The sequence below is a fragment of the Patiria miniata genome, unplaced genomic scaffold, assembly GCF_015706575.1.
Source record: "Patiria miniata isolate m_02_andy unplaced genomic scaffold, ASM1570657v1 HiC_scaffold_28, whole genome shotgun sequence".
Taxonomy (NCBI): domain Eukaryota; kingdom Metazoa; phylum Echinodermata; class Asteroidea; order Valvatida; family Asterinidae; genus Patiria; species Patiria miniata.
Genome location: NW_024037067.1, coordinates 2,549,375 through 2,576,290, shown reverse-complemented (window position 1 = coordinate 2,576,290; position 26,916 = coordinate 2,549,375). Strand labels below are relative to the sequence as shown.

General features: G+C 42.4%; 1 long non-coding RNA gene across 1 annotated transcript; it reads left to right on the top strand.

Annotated features, from left to right (window-relative positions):
* Positions 1–22,341: 22,341 nt before the first annotated feature.
* Positions 22,342–23,831, top strand: LOC119734743. Its single transcript, XR_005272112.1, has 2 exons — positions 22,342–22,559; positions 23,762–23,831. It is a non-coding gene; the product is annotated as an uncharacterized LOC119734743 (long non-coding RNA).
* The last annotated feature ends 3,085 nt before the right edge of the window (positions 23,832–26,916 follow it).

Genomic DNA, 26,916 nt, shown 5'->3' with positions numbered 1-26,916 from the left:
GGGAATACAATAAATGCAGAATTATGAAGTTGAGTGAAGTTGAGAAACAGCTGTTATGCAATTATGATTCTTTAAAGTTTTTTTTTTTAAATGGATATGCATTTTGGAAATAAACTCTTCATATAGACACATCAAAATGTCTTGGTACAGATGAAACCCTGTAAATGCTCATTTTTCTAATTACCTAGGTTCATGTTGTATTAATGCTTGCACATAGTTATTTACTTTCTTAGTAGAAACTCATTTTTACTAATTTACTAACACATTACAAATGCCTCTGTGCACACCTCTTAAAAACGAACCTATTATACATGTAGGTTTGACTTGAATAATCAGCATGTTGAATGAGATGCAGCATCAGCTGGACCAATTATTCTTTACAATACATTAAAAGACATACCACATCAATCCTAAATGTCATAAAAAGAGAATCTTAAATTGAAGATGTTTTTTTTTATTATGTGTTTTAATTCATTTGCTATTATTTATGCTCATATACAGTTGCATCATAGATTAAGAAACAAATGCTATTTAAATATTATCACATTATTTAGGGTTTACGAAACGACAATGCTTAACGTAAAATAAAAGACAATGCTTAAAGTTAGCTTAAAACAAGATGTAAAATATGGATAGATTTGTTTCGTTTTTTTTTAATTTCAAACACCTTGCTTTCAAACTGACAGATTATTACAAAATGCCCTTGTCTATACACTCATTCATGTAGGTACAGATTGTGCTGGCACCCAGGCACAATATGTGACCATTCACTCAATGTTTTCTTTTGCAAGGTAAGCAAGGTACACTTTAATGGTTGAAAACAAACAGCTGTTTTTTTTTCCCTGGTACCATTGGCCTTGACCAATGACAGGTCTACTTCGCTCAACTTACCTGTAGAGCAATTTACTTATGCATATTCCCTATACCGTATTTTCCACTAAGAGTTTTATACAATAGTGCCCTCTGGCGCCCTACCCATAGTACACTGTGGCATGCTTGCCTCGTGAGCCGTCCTCTTTTCTCTTAGCGGCAGGTCGGGTAGGACGTGTGTAAAATAGCTCCTGTTTTCCTTGTCATTTTTCTACCCTTTTTTTTGCTTAAGAGAAGTTTATTGATAACAAAAGTTATTAACAACAGTTTGTAGAGTTTCTCATCTTCTTCTTGATTTAGTTGTTATATTTATTCGATTATTATGAAGCGTTTGGGGAGAACTGATCTGTCACAAACCGGGGCAATTCCTCTCCCACGGGATGGACCGAGTTCTAGGGCAGCAGTCCCTCGTCCAGCACCCTCAGCCACTGACGGCTGGGGGCGTTGGCAGTTCCACTGACCAGTTAATGGGAACTCGGTCTCCTCCAATCAATTCAAGCAGAACACCCAAACAAAGGGCACGCTCCGGCAAGGTTCCTCCAAAACATACCTCCTGTGCCAGAGCAAAGCCTAAAAAGGGTCGTCATTGGGGCAAGCGTGGCTCAGGTATGAACACCACTATACCGCCCGGTCCTTCCCCGAGCACGGGGCAGCCCGAGGGGACTAACAGCCACAATTCAGTGGGCTCAGTCACCCGTGCCCTCCCGACACAGTGCCGAGTACCACTGGTTGCCGGGACGGGCTAATGCATTGGACCGACCAGTGCTCGCTCAGCCCACAGGGCCTGAAGCGCTGTCGGCCGGGTATGCTATGAGCAATGCGGAGCCGGTCGCCTGGGGGGACCCCGGACCAACGGCCCCTGTTCTATCTCGCTCTGAGGGACCATTCTCGTTATCAGATTTTTTCCGTGCCCCAGGTTCTTCCGACTTTTCCTCTGTCACAACGCAGGGCCGTTCTTCAAAGAACAACAACAAGAAAAAGAAGGGTGATCGCCGATCTTCGGACTTTGACGGCTCCTCTGACTGGTCCCACCTGGGCAAACGCTCCTGGGGTGAGGACTCGATCTCGAGGTGAGGACTCGATCTCGAGCTACGCTATCGGCTATGTCTGCAGGCCGCCAGGCGGGCCCTATTGGTGGCCCCCCTGAAGCGGCGAGCTACGCGCCCCCCCCCCCCCCCCCCCCAAAAGGTTGATCTCACAGTCTTCAGTCACCGGTCACGGTTGGGTGGCCTGTGAACACAGTTAGCCATGCTCCGCAGTCCCTACCTGTAGTGAATGCTTCACAGTCGTCATTCATTGGTCACGGTTGCGTGGCCCAAGCACAACGAGATACATGTACGTGTACATGTACAGTGTATGTGTATATTATGTTCGTATATTATGTTCATATACATGTATAGCACTCACGGTTGCATGCACCGGTGGCCCGGCCTACGGCGAACGAAACTTCATATTCGCCAGCCGTGGGCCACGGTTGGGTGGACCAGAGACAACGGGACCTACCGCACACAGTTAGCCGTGCGCCAGGATCCCTGCCTGTGTTTAGTCTTCACCCATCTATGTCTATTATCTCGGAGGGTGTTGCCCAGCCACCGCCGCGTGGTTCTGTGCAACTAGCCCCTCCAGACGGCTCTCATTTTCCGGGGTCAACTCAGCCTTCGCAATCGGCTGATTCATCCGATGATGACGAAGAACCAGGCCATTTACAACGGCTGTCCATCGCAGAAACGGAACTCCGTTTGCTGCAGAGGGACATGATACGGGTACTTGAATTACCATCCGCCAATGAGCCCCCTCCGCCCAATCATAAATCTTTCAAATCGAGCGTAGGATGGGCTCCACATCTAACAAGGACAAAGTGTTCCCAACACTTCCGTTGGATCAATTGTGTGTGGAACACACCGACAACATTATGTCAACGGACAAATGGTGTCCATTTCTCAGGCGGGAACGGCTTCATTATTTTTCTAATCCGGGCGAATTTATTGCACCGATCCCACCGCGGCAAACGCTACCGGGATGAGGACTCGGTTTTTTAGCCCACTCATTACAAGCCTTGCAATTGTTCTCGGCTTCATTATCGACTTTATTGTCGGTCATATACATTTATACACGTATTGCCTGGTGGTCACGTTGATGAAACGGCCTGTCTGAGTTCAGTTGCGAGCCGTGCTCTGTAGCACTCTACATTAGTCACGGTTGGGTGACTCGAGGACAAAGGGACACCCTGCGCAGTGCTTAGCCGTGCGCCGGTGTTTCTTGCTGCACTGAAATCGCTACATTTTTCATGCACATGTACATTGTAAAGTATACAGTACATGTGTATGTACACTGTCCATTTGTCTCCGGGGGATTTGTTCAACAACTGACTGTGGCCATGTGCAACTTGTCCCTCCAGGTATGCTAGACGGTTCTCGTTTATGAGGTCCATTCGTAACTTGCATTACGATGGTTCATCAGATGGCAGCTGCTCTTCACAATGAACCCCAGCCTGAGCATAACCTCAGACAAGATTTGTGCCTGCATCCAAAATGCCTGCTGCTCTTCAAGCAATAATGTGATCAATACCCTTTCCGTTAGCAAAATTCGGTAACTTTTTTGCCACACCTTCCCTCTCCAATGCAGCTAAGCACAAGCTGCCAGCGGTAGAGGGACCCCATCATTCAAGCGGCCTTTCGTAGATAATACTCGCGAAAAGCTTGAATACACTTTGCAACAGAATGAAAGTGGACACGGCGATACGCGTTCAGCCTCCCTCTTTACCCTCATGAAGTAAATTAGGTTTAATGTTTTAATCTTAACTCGACAGTCTCAGCGGACGTGTTAACCGCTATTTCTACTGTCAATTCCACGGTCTGCACTCGGTAGTCTATTAGTTTACATCCTCAGCCCACTGGGGTAACATGCTTGATGAACTGTTTCTCCCATCGAAGGGCGCCCGCAAAAGATTTGAGTCCCACCTTCTAACGGACAAAAATCATTTTTTTGCGAGGGATATCGATGTTTACACCCAAATTGGTCGATGACAACTACATGTACAGTCGAACACCTTTATAACAAGGTCCTTTGGACTTTATGAATTACCTTGTTATAACAGGTACCTTGTATTAACAGTGCTCTTCTTATCAGGGTTCGACTGTACTCAGATGGTCAATCTCAGAAAGCCATCAACCCCATGGTCAGGCCAGCGCAGGTGAAGAACCAACTGTTGTTTGTTTTCTCAGCTGCATACCTCTTGAAGTTTTGCCGTGGTGATTTTGTGTAGCTGCGCTAGCAATATTTTCTGTGTGCCACGCCACCTAGGTTAAGGCCTTCACTGGTAACAACGATTTTGATTCGGCTTAAGTTGTTTTGATGACTTCCATAAGTGACCTACCTGACTCATGACGACCTCCACCCATCTGTCTTGTGGGAGCTTGTCAGAGAGACTTGGAGGCTTACATCAATACCATCGGGCCAACGTTGCGCCCCTCGCGTATTTCCCTTGGGGAGATGTTTATGAGATTTAGTTGACTTTCATACACATCAGCATGGGGAATGAGCCTGACCTGAAGGGTACACAATTGCAACTTCCTATCAGGCCAGAGCACTGACAATTTCGCAGTTTTCAAACAAAGATTCTTGCTGCAACTTCATGGTGGCCCCATCCAGCCTTTTTCCGCCCGACTCCTGGCCTCTACTCAGATAGTAAAGGCGATTGGGCTGCGCTGTGGAAACAAAGATTGGTGGCATTCACCTATTTTCCTTGTACCGGCCCAGCCATCACTGCATCCAGTGCAGGCCATGCCCTGACTTGTGCAGCGCCCAGGCGCGGATCTAGAGGGGGGGGGGGGGGTTTGGGGGTAAAAAAAAAAACAAAAAAAAAACAGCTGTCCAAAAAAAAAAAATTATCGTACAAATTCCTAAAAAATAAGTCCCTCCCCCCTGTGACACCCCCAAAAAATTATACTGGTATAATGTCCGCCTGTTCAAAATACGGTACACCATTCTGTAATCTAGTGTTAATAATCGTCGAATTTGGACAGCGCCCCCTATTGAAATATGGTACCAGCCCCCCTGTCGGAGTCCTCTTTGCCTCCGGACGTCTTTGTTCTGGGCATCAAATGATTCTTGTCCGCTCCAGACAGAGAATTTTGGTGCCAATCATGACTTGAATGACGTACATTAGCTGCACAGGGATGCTTTGAATTGGTCACTTGCAGTTACAAATGTATATTTATTTGTCATGACAACCCTGCCATACCGACAGGCTTCTCACGACACGTATTTGTCATGACAACCCTGCCATACAAGCAGGCCTTTCACGACATGTATTTATCATGACGACCCCACCATACCTGCAGGCTTTTCACGACAAGATTGCCTGAAGGTTGGTTATGGCCATCCATGATACCATGGACGTATCAACGGCAGAGTCCGTGTGATCAGTCCGCATGCACAAGTTAAGGCAGAGCATGGGAGAGCAGTGTTGAGGGCAACTGACTGAGCCCCACCATGTTCTCAAGACATTTTCAGACTGGAGACCTCCCCAGAATTGGTATCTCCTGACTCTGATTCTTTGAACTCTGTACGTATACACATGTAATAGTGTCTATATGTACCATGTCATGATGTTTTGCCTTTCATGATAATTTTTTTTGCCCCACCGAACTATTATGTTTATGTACCGGTGGGCTGTAATTCATTACGCGCAATTCCCCATATCGGGGACAGCGTCTTGATCAGCATGTTAAGGCTGCCATATAATTAATATCCTTATCATGCAGACCTTTTTGGGCTGCCTTGTCCACCCACATGTGGAGCGACAGGCCCATCGAGGGTTTCCGCGTATTGTTACGTTCCCCTGTGAAAGCACAATAGCATCTCGTATGACCCACTGCCTTGACGGTGCTAGTCTATGCATAAGTAGATTGCTCTACAGGTAAGTTGACTCCCCCCACAAAAGTGTGGTTGGGGTCTACAAGCGAAAACTTACCTGTACAGCATCCCTCCCTCCTACCCCTCTCTTCTCGATGCCATGAGTATTCCAACTTAATGCTCGAGAAAAGAGGACGCTCACGAGGCATGCATGCTTATTATGTGTATTATGGGTAGGGCGCCAGAGGGCGCTATTGTATAAAACTCTTAGCGGAAAATACCTGCCAGTATAGGGAATATGCATAAGTGTATTGTATTCACTCGTAGACCCCAACCACTCTTCTGTGGGGGTGTAGTAATTCATGTTTTCTCCCGAAATGAGTTCTACTACTGTTTATCAAGCCTCGTGTCTGTTCTTACAAGTCGTGAAAAACGGCACACAAAATGTTGGTTGTTTACAAGTTTTAATGCTCTCAAAACTCACAAGTTCGTCGTGCACCTGCTATCCAATGATTAACAAACTTCTGGAACGTCAGTAGGCTTTAACACACATCAATTGACTGAATAAAACTTGGTTGAGGAAACTTTCAACGTTGGAATAAGACTTGCACAAAGCAGAATGAAAACGATAAGTCAGAGGTCACCAACATGTCACACTGCGCAAATGCAGCACAGCGAGAGTGAACTCCGGTGCCTATGGCAACCAAAACTTATTAACATACTTATTTGTATGGAACGCCTGTTGGAGCTTAAAGTACAAACAATTAATTATATACACATGTACATGTCACTACAGGGGGATTCTGTTGCAGGGTCCACCTGAGGCGGGCTTAACAAAACAGAATCGAATCATACTTGAAGGAGGTGGAATTCATTGGCTCCCTCCAAGCTCTTCAAAAATGGCTGGTTTGAGCTTTTATGGACATTGAAGGAGGCCCGAGGTACGCTAGCAGTTGCAAAAGTCTAGCATTCTATCAATATTCATTGGGATGCAAAATTTTGAAAGGAAATGTAATGTAGTTCAGGCATTATGTGCCATAACCTTGAACAAATTGCAACAGAAACACTTGTACTTGCTTTGATACTATGAAGGTATCCTGTATGACATATAGAAAGTCTGGTGGGTTCTCTGAGGGGAAAGTCCAGAGGCCATATTCATGAAACCTTACTAAGCCTAGTTGGTTACTAAATAGGCATGTAGTTGCTTAAAGGCCTAGTTGGAAACTAATTGATATTCATGAAATTCAAAGTTTCTTACTAAAGTAAGTGTAGATCCAGGGCAACTCTAAGGCACTAGTTAGCAACTATATAATTTTTTGTTGTGCCAGACTTGGCAATTTAGGTGGTTTTCCCCCTCCGGTTGCTTTCTTGGACTTTCTCATACATTCTGATGTTAATTTGGATAATCTAAATTTAAATCATTCAATGATCTTTCAACCTGTGGAAATCTTGCACGGTGTTGGCTGAGAATAGCTGCCCATGCATCTTTCTTTTTCTTTTTAGTGTTTGCATCCTTATGCTTAGCATCAATAATTTATTTTAATTCCCCATACTTGTCTACCATAAAGAGTTAGAACTCTTCTTGAGAACAATTTGCCTTCCTTGCCCTTTTTACTAATATGCAATTGCTAGAGAATTTGATGTTGATTCACTTACTTGTAGTACACAATACCACATATAGACCATGGTCACTTTTTCCTTCTTTTTTTTGCTAATCCACGCAAGTGCTGGACATAACCTGTCACACTGTTGTATCTGTTGTCATCACATTTCAGGTTTCAGGTTTCAGGTTTATTTCCATACTATAAGGTAATTCAGTTGAATAATATACACCAGGTAAACATTTTAACGAAACTTTGAAATAATAGTATGGGGAGGCCAGACAAGAAGCCGAAGCTTGTACTAGGTCTGCCTGTATGTATTTCATACATGCCCTCTCCATCCAAAGCACCCAATTCCAGTTACTCAGGTATGCATCTAAATTCCCCTAGCATGTAACTACAGTAGTTAGCAAGGTTCTTAGTAAGGTTTCATGAATAACAATTTAGTTGTCAACTTCATAGTATCCTGATTCCTACTAAGGCCTAGTTGGCTGCTAAGGTTTCATGAATATGGCCCCTGAACACCGGGGAGTCCGTTTTTCCCCATGTTTCAGCCCCTTGTAGGAGGGATTTTCTATGGACCAAGAGGGGGTATAAATTGTGTTCACCATCCTAATTTCACTTTGCTAATACATACCAGACACGTAGGAAGATGGTTTTAACGGGGGGGGGGGGGGGGGCAGATTATATTTTGTGAAAAGCAGGTGCGGATCCAGAATTTTTTTTAGACGGGGGGCACACCTTTGGAGTGATTTTGCTCTAAGAAATTTTGGATTCTAGACGCTCTGTGGTGCAATCTGAGGCGATTCCTGGCCCCTCTTCCCCCGAGTTGTTTGAGCAAAATGTTTTAAGATTATAAGGATTTTTTTCTTTGGTTTAAAATGTACTCTTGCTTTTACAACCTTTTAAAGTTTCTTCTGATCTTCACTTGATAACCATGTATTTCCGTTATTGTATTAACGCCCTCAATCCCGAGCTTGAATGCAGCACCAGAAAACTTTGCCGCGATGGCAGATCCAGTAAAGGACATGGCAAAAGTTCATCAGGGCCTGTTAGCACTAAAAAATCTGACAAACCCACGAGTTCTGATGAGGGTTTTACCGACAGGAAAACATAAATCCATAGCTGAAAAGCGCCCTGAAAAAGAGCCTGCATTTAAGGCGAGGGCAAAGGTCATGCCTCCAGCTCCCAAATGAAGCAGCCAAGATGGCGCCCAACAACCAAGCACGTTTGACGTGTTGGGGTAAATTCTCGCCCGTCTTGACAAACTTTCAGATTGACCCGGCGATAAAGTGGTTCCACCGAAAAAGCTAAATTCCAAAGAGATACCGGGGTGCTTTAGGAAGTTGTATACGCCGATGATTTCGAAGATTACTGCTCCGAATACGGGGAATTTGCAGATGAACATGGCGATAGTGACGAAGAACAACCGGCCTTGGGATCAAACCTTCCCTCCGCCGCCGGGTCTGACGCTGCCAAAGATGCATCTTTGCATGCTGAACTTGCAGAATTGCAAGACTTTTTTGAGGCAGATGAGTCCAGAGGCCCAGCTATTCAAAAAGAACATTGCTGAAATTTTGGATCACAGACTACGCAGACGTCTAAAAATGACCAATCTGGACAAAACTACTACCAAATACCCCTTCCCAGAAAATGTGCACAAAATCAAGGTAGTTTTTGAGAAGCTGCGCAAGGAGTTGCAGTTCATTGATGGGGCTAGGCTATGCAGAAGCAACAAACACTTCTCCTAAAAGCCTTGGCCCCATCGTCCTGCTCATTCAAGATACAGGGTCAAGTGGCTTGAATGCTAAACCAGTAAACTGTTGCTACTGTCTTGCCGCGTCTCACTGATGCTGTCAGGATGATGTCGTCCTTGTTTGTCCAGATTTGCCAGTCTTGCAAAGAAGTTATCCATTTGGATCTTCAAGACCCCCACACTTAACTTTGTGTGTGGGATGTACCCGTCGGACGTGAGTGGTTGTTTAGTGAAGATCTAATAAAGACCAATACCTACGACAGCACTACCCTGGCTGTGAGAGTAGACTTCATATACCTGGGCTCCCACATCAGCTCAACAGACAAGGACATCCGAGTGAGGAAGGCACAGGCTTGGAAGGCTTGCCAAAACCTCAAGAAGATCTGGAGGTCTATGATGCCCGATAAACTCAAAACGAGCTCTATTCCGTGCATCCATGGAGTCCATCCTACTCTACGGCTCTGAGGCATGGACCCTTACTACAAAGCAAGAGGCTCGACTTGATGGCTGTTACACTTGCATGCTGAGGATGGCTCTAGACGCGAGTTGGAGAGACAAAGTCAGGAATGAGGTGCTCTATGGCAACCTGCCAAGGATCTCTACAACTATCAGACTTACGCGTCTGCAATTGGCTGGTCACTGCGTTCGGAATCCAGAGATAGCTGCAAGCCAACTCATCTTATGGGAACCCACTCATGGAGTAGCCTCTCGAGGTGGGCAGACGCTAGCCTACGTGGACTAGCCTCCGTAGCCGAGATCAGGATGGCTATGGGAGACCGTGATGTGTGGCATGCCTTTGTTGCAGCCCGACGAGAGTCGACTTGATGATGAAGAATAAGCATTAAGGACATAACAGAGACTGAAACCATCAGCTGCCAACTGCGTCGGGACAAGTACCTAAAATGCAACTAAGGCTCCTCAGCCCCAGGACGTGCAACGACAAACAGCACGAACAGCAAGCACCCCAGAGGGGCCAGGCGCGGATCCAGGGGGGGGGGGGTTAAAAAAAAACACCCCAAAACAGACCTGCAAAAATTCCTGGATCCCCCTCTGGGGGCATATACACAGAGGCCTTTTTAGGACGAAGGCCGCACCATTACTAGTCCGGTCAATTTAAGTTAAGACCTAGAAGAAATTGCAATAGAAACCTTTCAAGCGTCAAATAACTTCAAATAAATACACATACAACATGTGAAAAATCTAATTGTTTCTATGGAGTGGAAGGGTGTTTTTTTTTTTTTCAAGCATTTTTTAGATTAAAATTTTGGACATTTTGTCCTCGAACAATTCGCCTGGTGACTTGCTTCGATTTGCATGCCTGTATAAGCTAGTGTTTAGGATTCATGACCACATGCAAGTACAGCAGACGACATTTCATCAGAAACATTTTTTAAAAAGGAGGTTTTTACGTGTGTCATACAATTTAGTTTTGCTTTTTACATAAATGTTTACAGTGAGGTTTATATTAAGAGCAGTACATGTTTGTAACTTGGCTCAAACTTCTACTTTTGACGAGGATATTTCTGTTTCAAGTCATAATTTTATACAAGGCACTACGGATAGAGTGGATGATTTTCCGCCTAAAGGGCGCAATAAGTCCACAGATGAGATACGATTATTTGCAAGAAAAGAATGTCTAAAAATCATGTTGATCATACACAGATGGAAAACAGTTGAAAAAGATTATTGATTGAGCGCTTGAAAATGATTTGTGCATGGATTTGAAGATTTGAAGTACTGGGCTTGGGTCGTGTGCTTAACAGTACATTTGTTAGTGCATGAAAATATGAAACAAAACATTTCAAAACACTTTGATCACAATTAAAACAAAAATGTCTATGAGGTTGATGAGAAACAGATGTAGTCTTGTACATGAGCTTTGCATGTACGCCACACACTTTTTCATAAGTACATTTTGTAATTTAAACAGCTAAATTGTGAAGGTCCTGATCGATATAAACATTCATTGAGACATCTGCTTGTACTGTCAAGAGTGACGTGCACTAGGCCTATTCCAGAAAAGCATACTGGAGTCCCGACAAAATGATTCTTTCGATGGAACAGACCTCGCGTTGTTATTACTTTTAAAAAAAATGATCTCAATGGCATGGTCCACAACCCCTCCCCCGGCCTAAGGCTTCAATCTGTGGGCATTATTTTTTAGAGGCAATACACCTGTCACACTGCCTAATTTCTTTTCTCTAAAGCCCAGAATTCAGTTTAATTTTTACTTCAAGATTTTAATCCAGTTAGTTTGTCTTCATTAAGTTTTTTTTAGTATACATCATTATTTTTTTTTACTTAAACGTTACTTATAAGTTATGCCAATGACCTAAATTCATCACAAAACGAACACACAAATCTTGGATTTTGGATGTTTTACCTAATATTTAAAATTTGACTCCGGCCTATTGACCTATCGCCGTTTGCGAGTTAGCCATGCCCCTTAGACAACCGTATGGCATTTTAGACACTAAGTTTGGTTTGTTTCAGATTTTGTGCGTTCCGCCACCATTTTGTATATTTTGTAATTGGACAATATTCCACAAGCTGCATTGACGCGATTCTACCGCGATAGGTCAATTGGCATAGACACATAAATTTTAACTTTAAATGGATCCCTTTGTGTACATCATGGCACGGCCTTGTTGCAATTATAGACCTGTTTATGCAAAGACTTTCCCTGAAACAAATGATTTATTGACCACAAAGTGATTTATTTGTAACCAACGAATTGGGCAGAAAAATAATCTTCAATTTCTTGATTTTTTTCAAGAAAATATCCTATAGTATATGGCAACAAGGTAAATTACCATAAATTTTAATAATTGGTGGCATAGAAAAGCCTCGCCTCTACAGGACCTGTTCAAATGTTCAATCAACATGGGTGAAGTACCACGAGACCAGAAGGAAGCAAATATTGCATCAATATTTAAAATAACAGCGTTGCTGTTGAAACCCCTTGGCCAGAAGTCAAGTTATCATCCGGAAACTATAGGTTTTCCCGGACAATTTCGGAAAATGTGCGTTTGAATTTGAAAAACATAAATTCAATTTGGCGCCAAGTTTCATTTTCGCAATAACTAGCATTCAATTTCATTTTGCATCAATCAAATGAATGAATGTGCATAACGTTTCATTTAAGGGATTACAAATACGTGATTAGGTTTTCGGTTTGACGTATGCGTTGCCGATTATTACGAATGTGCAATCCAATTCGCAGAAAATCGATTGTCTATTGTGACACGGGCTGAATTGAACATTCTTTTTCATTTGTTCCAATTTAAATTTGCATTTTCTGCATTCAATTTAAATAAATTTTACAGGCCTATACAAATCATGATACAACTTTGATTCATTAATTAATCAATGTATGCCTTATTGATCATTAATGTGTTTGTTCTTATATACACAAAGGCCTATGTGAAATGTAGGCAAATGAAATGTGAAAATGATATAAATATGACCAATATGAAATCAATAAAAATAATCCTGTAGCCATATTATTGAAACGGTAAAGGGACACATCACGTGCCAGTTACATGGGATCTGCATGGGGACTTTTTGTTGGTTCATTATCTTAATTGTATTTTAATTTCTTTATGTATTTCTTAAGGTTCTCTCTCGTTTTATCAGTTCGATTGTCTATCCTTCAATGACCCGTCTACCAAGACATCGAGGGAGATATGTCTGAGAATGGTTGTACCAGGCGGTGCATTTCGCAGGTGTCACCTCTCCAATGTTGAGTGCAGCCACCTCCTGGAGACGAAGGGATCTCCAGACTTGCAGGTTCACACCAGCTTGGACTCTTGCGTCTTGGTCTCCAAATCTGTCCTGCCATTCAGGAAACCCCAGCGTGCACTTTACTCCCGCCCTGAAAGCTGAGTGCGCCATTTCCATAGGATTTAAGAATGGCGAGTATGGGGGCAGCAGCTTGATGGTGAAATTGCTGGCATCAGGGGGTAGTTGGGCTCAGATATGAGGACGAGCGTGGTCATGTATCAGATATATGCGTTCGCCTGCCGGGAATAACATACCGCATTCTTGTACAGTCATCGCTAAGAAATCCTCAAAAGTCGCTCTCGTCACAGTCTCTGATGATATTCTGTGAGCCACAAGTCCAACCTCACCAGAAATGGCAAACGTGATGTTGACTTGCTTGCCTCTCTGGCCATGGACGACACGCCTTGCTGGCTCTCTACGAGGAGCGCAACCATAAGACCGACGGGTCCATATGTTATACCCAGTCTCGTCAATGTACACAGTGTGGCCAAGGACACCAACCTGAAGAAACCAATTTCCAAATATGACTCGTGCATCTAATATGTGTGGCTCATTCCTCTGTTCTGGAACATCTTCCGCTAGTTTAAGAGTTATAAGCATACCATTTAGAGTTCTAGTGATGGTACTAGTGGTCACGAAGGGCTTATTGGGAAGATCAGCTCGCAGTTGAGTATAGAGTTGACGCAAAGTTAGAAGGGGGTTGTCGTCTAGATATCCTTGAAGGGCATCTCTCATGTCGTCGTCAACCGTCTGGTTTATGGGTCCTCCTTTCGGCAGCTTGTTACGACGACCATCCCGAAGATATACGCCAACGATTGATCTGGCCGTTGAGTGCTTGATGCTCAGCGTATCTGCTACCTGCAGATATAGCGTCGTCAGCCTCAAAGGCATCGATGAGGCGATTTCGGTCAACGTCCGAGATTCGTCGGTGTTTCCCTCTTGCAGCCATTATTGGATATTTTAGGACTATGTGAACTGAGACTCTTGGCTATATGATGCGATTGTGGCAAATGCTGAGCAGAAAAAGAACATTTTTCTTACGGTTAGGTTTTTATATAGGATTTATTATTACAATAGTTGGTATGTTTCAAAAGACTACACCTCTTGGTTTTAGCTCAATCATCATGAGTATTCAAAAATTCAATCATTCAATCAAGCATTCCTCAAATGTTACTTTAACACATAAATGAATTCCAAAGCTTGACAAGGCATACGTTAAATAACACTGCGAGGGAAATTGGCTGCACATTTAGCGAAAAAGATTGATGACAAATTAAAAGGAAAATAGGATTGCGGATGTGCCTTCGATTTCGCGCTAAATGAAATGTCAATACACTAAATGCAGTGCACATTCGGGAAATCGTACGCTGATTTTTTAAGACCGAATGCACCTTCACGGAAAAAGAATTATCATTTGTTAAATAGAATCAGAGATTTGGAACGTTCATTCTATTTCGCACGAAAACGAATGCTTCTTTTACAAATTTGTGTACACATTTTCCGAAAATTGTCCAGGAAAACCTATATTAACCTTTAACTCAACATGGTGACCTTGACCTTTGACCCTTGACCCCAGAACCAATCCCAACATGCCTGTACCAATGGGCAACCCCCTACCGAAGTTAGACACCAAAATCTCATTTCCAACTCAGTTATCATCCGGAAACCATTTACCTTTAACTCACCACGGTGACCTTTGACCTTTTGACCCCAAATACCCAATCCCAACTTGCCTGTACCCAAGTGCAACCCCCTACCAAAGTTAGACACCAAAATCTCATTTCTAACTCAAGTTATCATCTGGAAACCATTTACCTTTAACTCACCATGAGCTTGACCTTTGACCTTTTGACCTAAAAACCAATCCCAACTTGCTTACTCCTAAGGGCAACCCCCTATCGAAGTTACAATCCCAAACAACATTTCTAACTCAAGTTATCCGGAAATTAAGCTGCCTGGACAGACATATGGACATAATACGGATGGACGAACGAATGCCGTAGGCGATGACAATACTGCTCGAGCCTCTTGGCTGATGGGTAAAAATGGGGAGCTGTACTTGTGCAGCAAACTACCATCCTGTTTCACTCACTTCAGTGGTTTTTAAGGCATGTTGTCCCCAGCTCTTCAAGGTGGTCTTCACACTTGCCATCTTGCCATCAGTCAGTAGCTTTGGGAGCCTCTGGTCATCCATACGCCTGGCTGGCCCAGGGATCTTGTCCCGCCACCTGATCCTCATCAGTTTGCGGAGGCAGACTGTGTGGAAGTTGTTCAGCCGTCTCGCATGACTGCTGTAGAGAGACAGTCCACGATTCACAAGCGTAGAGGAGCATTGTAATCACTTTAATCCAAGCAATTGTTGTACCATGACTACTGGCAAGAGAAACCCACCTCAGTTTTGGACAGCGTTTCATTTCAAACATACCTTGGAGTGCACATATCAAATACACTCAGTTGCAGCACCAATATTCAAGAGACAATCAAGAAAGCTCAAAGAATGCAGAATTATCTCCAGGAATTTGTGGAGCTGTAATAGTTAAAGATATAGTCCATCATTTGTAATTTGTGCATTTTGTTCGTTTGAAGCAACAAAAGTGTTCAAAATCTAATGAAGGATACTGAACAACTAACCTGATGAAGTTTCAGCTCAGCTTCAGCTGTATATTCCGAGAAAAACAGCATTCTAGGATCTCAATTTCAAATCAAAAGTTGCTGAATCATGTTTTGAATTGTTTTGAATTGCAGCTATACACGATGTCGCGCACTGATCCGACGAATTATAGCAACCGCGCGCGCCTGTGCGACGTGCCAATGCTTGTGCGCGCTGCGCCGAATAACAAAACGAACTACTAATTTAAATTTTCCTACGGTGCGTCTTAAGACGCACCGTTGGAAAGGCCTTCTTTCGTTGATTACTTCAAAATGATAGCTTGCCAGAAAGATTAATTTCAAAGGGAGTTTAGTCCACTATCTTTCAACCAAGTATGTTTTTCAACAATAATACGCCAGTTACTTTTTTGGATGGCTGCAAATGATGGACTATAGCTTCAAGTGAAAGCAACTGCCTATTTGAGTTTAGTGAGGCCGCTCTTAGAGTATGCCGTATCCACATGGGACCCCCCCAACAAAGCAAAACATTAATTCAGTGGCGCACCCATGATTTGACCGTGGTGATTATATATGTGGCCTGTTTTCAAGTAGTATAATAGGGGTGTAAATGGCGCCACCAACGTCAAATAGTCCATTTTTTGGAAAAAAATTCAAACTTCTAAACAAAAATTGAAAAAAAAAATTATTGTGAGCCCCCCCCCCCCCAGTAAAATTGGACAGGAAAACCTCTAGAGTGTGTTTTGGAAATATTCTCCTTTGAATGTAGCACATGTAGTACACAACATGTGCATTTGTCATAATTTTATGAAAAGGACTGAATTCGGGGCTTGTAATTTATAGCAAATTTCACCTGCTGAAAGTCATTTGTCCATTGACTGAGTGCAAGCTGTGTCTTGGGTAAACAGTACCTGTTAAAAAAAAACGCGAGGTCAGTAGCTGACCTGCACCCATGAAAGGTATGTGCAACATTTGCAAACGTATTGCAAGCATGGGTGAGTGAGCTGGCAGGCAAGTTAATATGATCGCTAACAAAACAAACACAAAACAAAACAAAACAAAAAGACAGATGGCTTTGGAGTCGTACACAAGAAAACAGTTTCATTAACACATTTATTAAAATTGCTATTCCTAATTTCCTGATGCTTCTGTTTTAATATTTTTTGCACCATGTCAAGAATTTGCCAAGAACGTTTAACTGCAAAATCATATGGAATATCAAACAAGTTTCATCTCCAACTACAAATCTTAAAATATGAATCAAATCATGTTTGTGCTGAGCATGAACCAGCCGAGAACCAGTCATTAGCATTATATACTGCATGAGGTTTTTAAGTGCCCAAGTTTGTATTAGGAACCATACAAATTACTTGTAATCAATGCATTATGTATTGCAATATGAATAATCTTCAGATATGAAAAGTTTTCAAAACTTGTGGTTTCTGTTCATTAAGTGACCAAAATGAAGTTATCAAGCATATACAAATAAGAGCTCATTTATACATGGGGAGGGGTTTCTGAGACAAATACAAAGTCATTAAAACACCTGGATTTTATGTTATTCTTGCGCTCCAAATAATTCCTCTTCATAACACTTTAAACAACGATAACATTTATAGTGGTTTCAATACTTCAACTTCCATTTAACTTGTGAATACAGTACATACATTGTACAGGGTATAAACCCTTGCATGAAATTTTCAATGTTGACGTTCTTTTAACCAGTGAAGTGATTAACTCTCCAAGATATGCTTCCTCATACTCATCTTTAAGTTTCTGTCCAAATAACAAACATGAACAGTTAAAAACTTGAATAGGAACACTGTATTAATGCAAAAGCTAATAAAATGGTATCTTGTCTGAACATTTTAGAAGCATTTTCGGTGGACAATGCCAGGGCCAGATTCATCATACTCCTGTTTACTTATCCACATCTGCTGGAAGGTGGAAAGTGATGCTAGAATAGAGCCACCAATCCATACAGAGTATTTCCTTTCAGGAGGAGCAATAATTTTGATCTTCATGGTGCTTGGAGCAAGGCCAGTGATTTCCTTTTGCATCCTGTCAGCAATGCCAGGGTACATCGTAGAGCCACCAGATAGCACTACATTAGCGTAGAGATCTTTACGAATATCCACATCACACTTCATGATGCTGTTGTAACTGGTCTCATGGAGGCCACATGCCTCCATTCCTGAAAAGTACCACAAAGATTCCAAATGAATTTCAAGTACATAGCAAATCATCACATCCTTTTCAAAATAATATCTTTTCAAAATAAAACCTTCAAAACACTTTGCACTGCTTACAGGCATTGTGGATACACTGTGGCTAAGGCGCCCCCCCAAAAAAAATTTAAACTAGACTTATGTTTGTGGACAAACACTGTTTCAGCAACTTTTTTTGTGACATGTGACGTGAAGTTTCAAATATAAGTTCCATCCAATGGATGTGTAGTTCTTTCTGTTTATAATAAATGGTGGCACATAATATGTGATAACATTCTCATCAATTTTCATCTATAACACATCCCGGTTTAAGTAAACACCAAGTTACAACCAAATCATATCCATATATCAGGGGTGTGCAATCTCAGCTTTAAAGCTGATTTCAGCGTTTTTTGTTTTGGATTTCAGCTTTTTTCCCTCACTTGCTGTTTACAGTCTATAGGAGATTTAGGAGAAGTATAGGAGATTTCCAAAGTTCAGCTTTTTTGCACCTTTTTTCAGCTATTTGTATCAATGGTCACTCACACCCCTGATATATGTGCAGTAGGAAATTGCAGAGTGATAGGGACAAATTAATGCAGACATGTGGGCCGTAGAAAACTGCACATTTAATGTGACGTCACATGTCATGTGATGGCGTCACTTCAATTTTCACCCATAACACATCCCGGTCTAGGTACATATATTTTTCAACCCAATCTGACCTGCAGTTCAAATTACAATGCACTTCTGGTTTCAACCGGAAGGAAGGGTCACATGATTTTGCACGTAATATCAAAAATGAAAATCCTGGATTGTTCTATCAACTCCCTTGAAAAGCAAAATCAGATCTCTCAGAATTGATTTATATTGATTTTCAAACCTTTGGTTGCTTGTAATCTGATACTTGATGACGTCATCGTGACGCCATTACCAAAAAGCTTGAGAGCTATGTTAACTGTGAAATTTGAAGCAAACATCTGGATTAAATCTCTTGCGGTTGATATTTCAACAATTTTTAAGGGTTTAATAAAGGTATTTTCATTGTAACTTCCGGTCTGGTGATATCAATCTTCCCCCCCCCCAACATGTTGTTAGCATGAAGCTGGTTATACATCTGTCATAACAATGATTTCAGCAAACTTCTTCACACTCATCAACTGATTATTAATTTTAAACATTTTTCAACCTGTCACTAGAGGGCGCTCTAACATTTATGGTGTCAACTTTAAAAAAATTTGTAAAGAACAACTTAGCCAGAGCATATACATCATTGAAAGCAAGTTCACATCTTTTACCAGTTTTAAATTACAAGCCACTTCCGGTTTCAAAATTGCTAAATTTGATTTATCAGGACATGTTCATCGCTTTTATGATGTATGTCACTAAAGAAAACAATTACTTTTGATGTCTATGTATGAAATTCTTCCCAATTACCGACTATGGGTACATGTATGTGTATCTTTAGCCCCTATCACCTGTGGAAAATGTATAGCATTTTTTTTCAATCTGACGATCTGCTTAATGTCTTGTAAGTTGATTTCCGGTTTGGAAGCTTGCTTACACATGTTGTGGTGTACATTCTTTCATATTTAATAGAAGGAAAATTAATCCAGGGATTCCTTGATATCTACTTTTCACATAGGCTATTGAAGTATGGTTTACTTTGTTTGCAAAATTAAAAATCTTCAAGTAAACTTGAATCCTCGATCCCGATTGGTCGATCCATGGCAACAAGCCATGCTACATACCATGTAGCACGGCCACGGTCCATACCGCACTCCACGTATTGCGCTATTCCAAGATGCGTGCGCCATTCCGTACAAACACGCACGTGTAATAGGATAACTGCTGAAAGGTTTGTGTACAGCGTCCGTGTTCAATCTTTTTAGTGCGTCATTACGTGAACAGCCCTTTAGAAAACCTAGATGGATTCACACATACTTTTCAACCCCAGTGGGGAGTCCTTGAGTAAACACACTTCACCCATGTCCAGCAAGATAATCCCCCTAATCACTTAAATAAACAACCTCCTGTGGACAACACAGCTGGCTGGGTGAGTGTTGGAACTACTTTCAATATGACCACATGGACATGTACATGTACATGTACATTTACATACACTGTATGTGCATCTGTATGTAATAATCGTTCTCTGTCATTACTTTATGGAATTTAACCGTTCAAAAAAGAAAACAAAATAACATTTCACACACGTAAATAATAAGATATTTATATGAATTTATATCAAGGTATTTAGTTGCAAAATTGTAAGCTGAATCGTTCAGGCAGGATCTCTTATCACACTCATAATAGGATTAGTGGTGATAACAATCTTAATCCCCTGGGGCACACATGCACTCTTCCTTTAGAAAAGCTCCAAAAGTATGCATGAGGACCCGACCAGTTGGTAGGTTTGGTCGGCTCCTAAAGAGCTGGATCCGTCATGTCAAGTTTGCTTGAAGATAAATTCGTTATCGCGCTCGCGCTCGTGGAACACGGAAAATGTAGTGCGTCTGTGTCCCACATATTCGGCCTCGTGGTATGTGGGACACAGACGCACTCCATTACTCCGTGTTCCACTCACGCTCGCGGGATAACTTACAATGTAAGTTATAAAATCGCAGCACATTATTACTGTGGCGATCCGACTCAACACGAGACTCAAATGCTGCCTTGAGACAAGCCTATTGTTTACTGTTTACAGCGTCTCCAATGCTGCGACCATGCCGTGCATGCGCTTGGGGGAAATAGGTTAAAACAACTACATAATGATGTACATGTAGTTGTTTTAACTCCATACAAAATATCAAACATAATTAATATTTGTGTATAATCATGGTCATTACACTTGAATATTTCTGTCAAAATAATTACGAAACAATGTCTGTAAATTGTTGTATTATGCCAAGTGAAGGCCCAGTGCTTTAACCTTACGCGACGTGCTTCGGTGTACTGCATGGCGCTAGCCATCCTCTCTCTCGCTGGAATAGACTTCGTAAGGAAGTTGATTCTAAACGTGGAGAGAGCGGGTCTGCACAGTGCTCAGAGATGTGTTGCTCATTAAGCTCATAGCTCATAATTGAGATTTTACTCATAATTAAGCTCACAAGCTCAGAACTCATGCTCAATACTAGTATACTACAGATATACCATAGCCCATTAAATACTAGTCTATACCATACCTTTATTATTTGAGATGCATGTAACCTAGACTATTACTAGAACATTGAGATTTACTGAAATCATTGGAAGACAAAAAGAGTCGTAATGTTATCTCACTGTCATATTAAGCTGATGTGAAATATTGTAGTTCATCCTCACAAGTTGAATATTTGTAATGGTGATAGTGCTTACAAGTATTGAGCATTCTACGTGTATGTGATCAGGGTTCAGTGCCATTATACCTAGACAACTTTTCTGGCGTCGTCTACTGTAGGTGTATATTTGTACTCTGTTTTACTCCTGACAACTTTTAATTTATTAACTTCCCTCACCAATTGTCTTCAATTCACTCAAATAAGATTAAGTTTTATTAATACATCTTGACAGTAAATATTGCCTTCAATTCGTGCTCATATCTGATTGTTTTTCCCCTTTAACTGCCAGAGAGATCTATTCTTAATTAATCATTAAGCGGACTCAGAGGCGTAGCACGATCATTTTTATTGGGGGGGGGTAAAAAATTTTGAAAAGGGCACTTGCACATCCGTGGTGAAATGTAGACAGGTTTTTTTTATCCGGACACTTGGCCTCCGTAAAAAAAAAAAGAAGCGTGGGGGGGGGGGAGGGGTATGGTACCATCTGTCAAAGGGGGCGCTGTTCAAAACCGACGATTATGCACATAAAGGGCCAATACATGTATATGGTGCTTTTCAGGGAGATACACGTGTGAAATTCTCAAAAAGGGCAGATGCCACAAAAAAGGGCACCACTTCTTTTTTTAACAAGGGTACTTGTTCAGAACAAAAGGGCACTTCGTTAAAAAAAAGAGCACTCTACAAATTATTGGGTGGGGGGGGGGGGGGTTAAGCCCGTAAAAAAAAAAAGGGCATTTGAATGAAAAAAGGCAGTCTTTACAAAATATAAATATTGGGGGGGGTAGATCCCCCCCCCCCCCCTCTGATTTCAGATTTTCTAACTGTTCGAAATCGCATGTATCCACTTCTTCTACACATGTACCCACTTCTTCTACACATGTACATGTACACTTGTACACATATAAATGTGCAACATGTACACGCATATGTGTGCTATTTACAGTGTGCACGCATGTTTATGCGTCACTGTGTACTACGTCTTTTTAATGAGTGTAATTTGTCGCGCTTCTTGAACTACGAAATACTCTTATAAGAATCTTATAAGAATCTTATAAGAATGTTGTGAGAATCTTATAAGAATCTGAGAACCTTCTTATAAGAATCTTATAAGAATCTTATCAGATTCTTTTAAGTATTTTATATGCAAATTAGTAAGATCTTATAAGATTCTTATAAGATTCTTATCAGATTCTTATAAGAATCCCGGCGCGGCCTACAAAATACTCTTATAAGAATCTTATAAGAATCTTATAACAATCTTATAAGAATAGTCACAGAATCTTATATACAAAATCTTACACATTTTTTTAAATCTTACAAGATTGTTAAACATTTTATAAAATTTAAAAAGAATTGTAAAACTATTTGTGACAGCTCATTTACATATTTCTCCTGCGCAGCGCCCTCGCTTGACCCTTAAGGTAAAGCTCACACTTATCCTTGAGTGAGTCATTCCACCACTAGCACTGGTCCTCTTAACACCACACACAGTGTCCTGCTTCCTTCTACATATGTACTTTAGTTAATGCCTCAAGATTTTGTGGATGACTCGACTGGGGTAAGAATTCATTTATATTGTTTTAATAGTTGTTCTTATTGCTAAAGTTCCTAAGTTTCTTTTTATTGAGACTATGTGAACACTTTTTGATTAATTCCGAAGTTAGCTTGAGTATTCTTAAACTTTACTCTGATTACTGAATTTAAAGTGGATTCATTCATTGATGGTCTTTAGGAAGCCCAGATTCACTGTGTTGTTGTATCTATTATTGCATATTGAGAAAATATCATCCTTTTGATGACTTTCTGTGTTTAGAAATATAATCTATTTCCATGGATTTGAAGGATTTAGATTTCCCTTACTTTGATTACATGTATATCCACTTTATTTCTTGTTCACATTTAGTTAACTTCTTGAGTACACAAAGTTCAAGAATAGATTTCCTTATTTTACTATATATTCCTCATCATCTATTTTCCACTTTTTTTATGAACATATACTTAGATTTATATTTTTAGTGTATAAATTCATAGTTCCTTTGTCCTGTGTAGATGTCCATAGTGCAGTGTAGTATAGCCACTGTTTAGACCCTTAATCCCCCAAGTTACTGCATATATAATGAGGTGCACTCAGTTTCTTGGAAGGCACCATACCTTAGTACAGGGAGGCAGGAAGTTTGCCAAGAGTGTTTATTACCCTGCATAGATTTCTTTTGTCCAGTGTTTATTGGAGCGTGTGACCTAAGATACCAGTAGTGTCTTATTAGACTGGCACACTAGTCCTTACGTTTATGTGATGCAGCATATACATGTATCACTCATATTTCTCTTTTTATACTTGATTAAGCATGCCATCTGCATATTTGTTTAGGAGAATATTTAGTTATGTTATTTCCCCATAGTCCTTTTTTACGATATTAATTCATTTTTCCTAAGTTAGTTTCTTTATGGATCCTTAGGTTATAATGATGAGTGGACTGATTTAAGTCTATGGTTTGCTGAGTCCATAGTCATATTTAGAGGTCATTGCACATTTGCTTTAGTTATTTCCTATTTTGTCTGTGCAAGTTAAAGCATTCACATGCCTTGTATTAATTCATTTTTGGAATTTAACTTGACTTTACAGTTAGAAGCAAATTGTGTTACCGAGTTCGATTTTATATCTCTGAGGATCATTATTGTTCTTTTTATAATTTACTTTGCTGGATTGGTATTTCCTAAAGCATTGTATTTATATGGAAATTCTATTTTGTATCTTTTCAGGGTTTTGTTTTGGTTTTGCTTCACTTAAAAGATGCAGTTCACCATTAAATGAACCAGACACAGTAATGTACACCATCCTTGTCGTGTCACATTTTCCGGTGTCACATTTGGCGTCGTAGACAGGATGGTGTACTAATACTGCATCTACCCCCAGTCGAGGATGAGGCGAAACTAACGGCAGACAACTGACCCCGAGACGAGCTGCTACATTTATCAAGAATGGAGGGAATGGAGCAACTGCGGGCCGAGCTTGAGGCGATGAAGGTAGCTCTTCAGGCGGAGAAGGAGGAGCGTGAGAAAGCCACAGCAGGCGTCAGCTCCACTACCCCACCAGCGAAGCAAATATACGAAGCGGCAGGGAGACGGCTGGAACGCTTCAGGGGGAAGCCGGAGAAACCGAGTGATCCCTCTGTCCAAGAGTGGGTCAGTGATGTCAAAGGTCAGTTGACTGCACGACAGATCGGAGGGGAGGACGGTGCTGCGTTTATCATCGACCATCTTGCCGGCAGAGCTAGGCAAGAAATCCTTGGCAGAGGTGACACCGTAAAGAGTCCAGAGGAAATCTAGTGTGTATTGCTGAAAGTCTTTGGTGATGGTGAGACGCTTCCCCAGATCCAGCAAAAGTTTTTCTCTTTCCGACAAGGCCAAGGAGAAGATCTACTGAGTTTCTCCCTCGAGCTCATGGAATTGTTTAATGTCATGGCTCGCCTGGATGTCTCCTTCAATGCTACAAGAGATAAAACGCTGAAGGGAAGGCTAGCCGAGGCAGTTTATGATGAGGGTCTACGGAGAGAACTGCGGCGCATGAATATTGATTCGCCAGAGCTGAGTTTCTTCGATGCCAGAGACCGTGCCATCGAGTGGCTTGGCACCAGCCGTGTCAAAACCCAGAAGGCAGTAGCAGTACAGGAGGTCAAGGCTGAAGACGGGGCACATGGCATGAAGGCACTTCTTGAGAGGCAGGATGAACAACTGCAGCGGCAACAGCAGCAGATTGAGGCACTCTTACAGGCCATGCAGCGACCTGCTCGCCGTTGGAGTCAGGGTCCTAGACGTTGCTACAATTGCCAGTCCACAGGTCATCTCAAGCGAGACTGTCCCCATGCCCCGTCATCCCCGTCGTCAGGAGGAACGAGTCAGGGTACCAGGGATCCCCAGCAGTTTGTCCCCCAGCAGTCTATGGCACAGCACTTTGTCCCCCAGCAGTCCACGGCACAACAGTTCATTCCTCAGCAGTCCCCAGTACAGCAGTTTGTCCCCCAGCAGTCCCCAGTACAGCATTTTGTCCCCCAGCAGTCCCCAGCACAGCAGTTCGTCCCCCAGAAGCCTGGCCCTCAGTTAAACTAGAACGGCCTGTCATTGAGAGCCACACGGCAGGCCCACAAGAATCAACTAATAGCGGCTCAATCTACAGAAAAGTGGTAGGGCAGTGTCCAGAATCTCTCGTCCAGCTTGGTGCAACGGGGTGCGTTGTCTACTTGACACAGGAGCGCAAGTTTCAACGATTACTGAATCTTTCTTCAGAGAACACTTTCCTGAGACAGAATTAGTAGATGTGACTGCGTTCATCAGCATCTCCGGTGCTCAAGGTCTGGCCATTCCCTACTTCGGCTATGTTGAATTGCCACTAACAGTGCTGGGCCACTCTTTCATCAACATGGGTTTTCTGGTGGTCAAGGACCCTACAGGCACATCAATTGCAGAGAGGAAGAAGAGAGTACCAGGAGTGATTGGGTCAAACATCTTCAGGGACATCCGAGAGAAGTTAAGGCAAGATGCAAGCGGCCAAAACTACCTGGAGGTGTTGAACAGACGAAGTGATGGACCTGAATGGGCTCATGTACTCGCTCTCTATGAGGAAGTGCGAAGTGGCACTGTACATCAGCCAGATATTGCAGGTAAAGTCCGAACTGTGGGTTCCAAGCCCATCCTAGTCCCGCCAACTCTCTCCTTCTGATGGAATGTTCAGTGAAACCTGCTGCAACTGATGTGACTTACGAGGCCATAATAGAACAGCTGGATGTAGATGTGACCCACATACCAAATGGGTTAGCTGTAGCTCCTACACTAGTCTCCGTCGACAGCAGTGGTAGAATACCGGTTCAAGTTGCTAACTTCACAAATGATGACCTCTATTTACCCCAGAGAACCCCAGTAGCCACAGTGAGCAGTGCGGTCGCCGAACATCACAGCAGAGCTTTTGAAGCAACTTGGCAGGAAATGCAGGCAGGTGAAGTTAAAAACGACTGCGCTGATGAAGCCAGGAGCCTGATGTCACGGATGAAAGTCGGTAGTGGGCTAAGTGACGATCAGCAACATCAACTCCACCAACTAATTTCCAGCCATGCCAGCACATTTAGCAGAGATGAAGACGACATCGGACTCTGTGACAAAATACCTCATGCTATCAACACTACTGACAATGTTCCAGTTCGAGTACCTCACCGGCGCATACCACCTCACCAATGGGCTGAAGTTCGAGAATACCTGCAGAAATCTCTCGAAAGGGGCGTAATCAGGGAGTCGTTCAGTCCGTATGCTTCACCGATCGTACTTGTGAGGAAGCGAGATGGAAAGCTGAGGCTTTGCGTTGATTACAGGGCCCTGAATGCCAAGACTCACAGAGATGCCTATCCACTTCCCCGCATCGACGAAGCCCTCGATGCACTCGGTGGAGCGAAGTTCTTTTGCAGCCTAGATCTCGCCCATGGGTTCCACCAAATTCCCGTGGCTGCAAAAGATGTTGAGAAGACAGCCTTCCGAGTAGGGACTGGAGGTCTGTACGAGTTCACCCGTATGCCCTTCAGCCTCTGCAATGCGCCAGCCACATTCATGCGCTTGATGGACAAAAACTTCCAGTCTCTCACGTTCTACTTAGATGACATCTTAGTCTTTGGACGTACCTTCGAGGAGACGCTTGAACGACTACGGTTAGTGCTGGACTGCCTCACTGAATTTGGCTTGAAGGTTAAACCAGAGAAGTGCAACCTGTTCACGGAACAACTGAAGTACTTGGGCCATTCCATATCTGATGGAGGGATATCTCCAGATCCTGAGAAGATTAGCGCAGTGAGAGAATGGAAGAAGCCAGCCACACAACGTGAACTCCGCGGGTTTCTTGGTCTAGCTGGGTACTACCGCCGTTTTGTACCAGG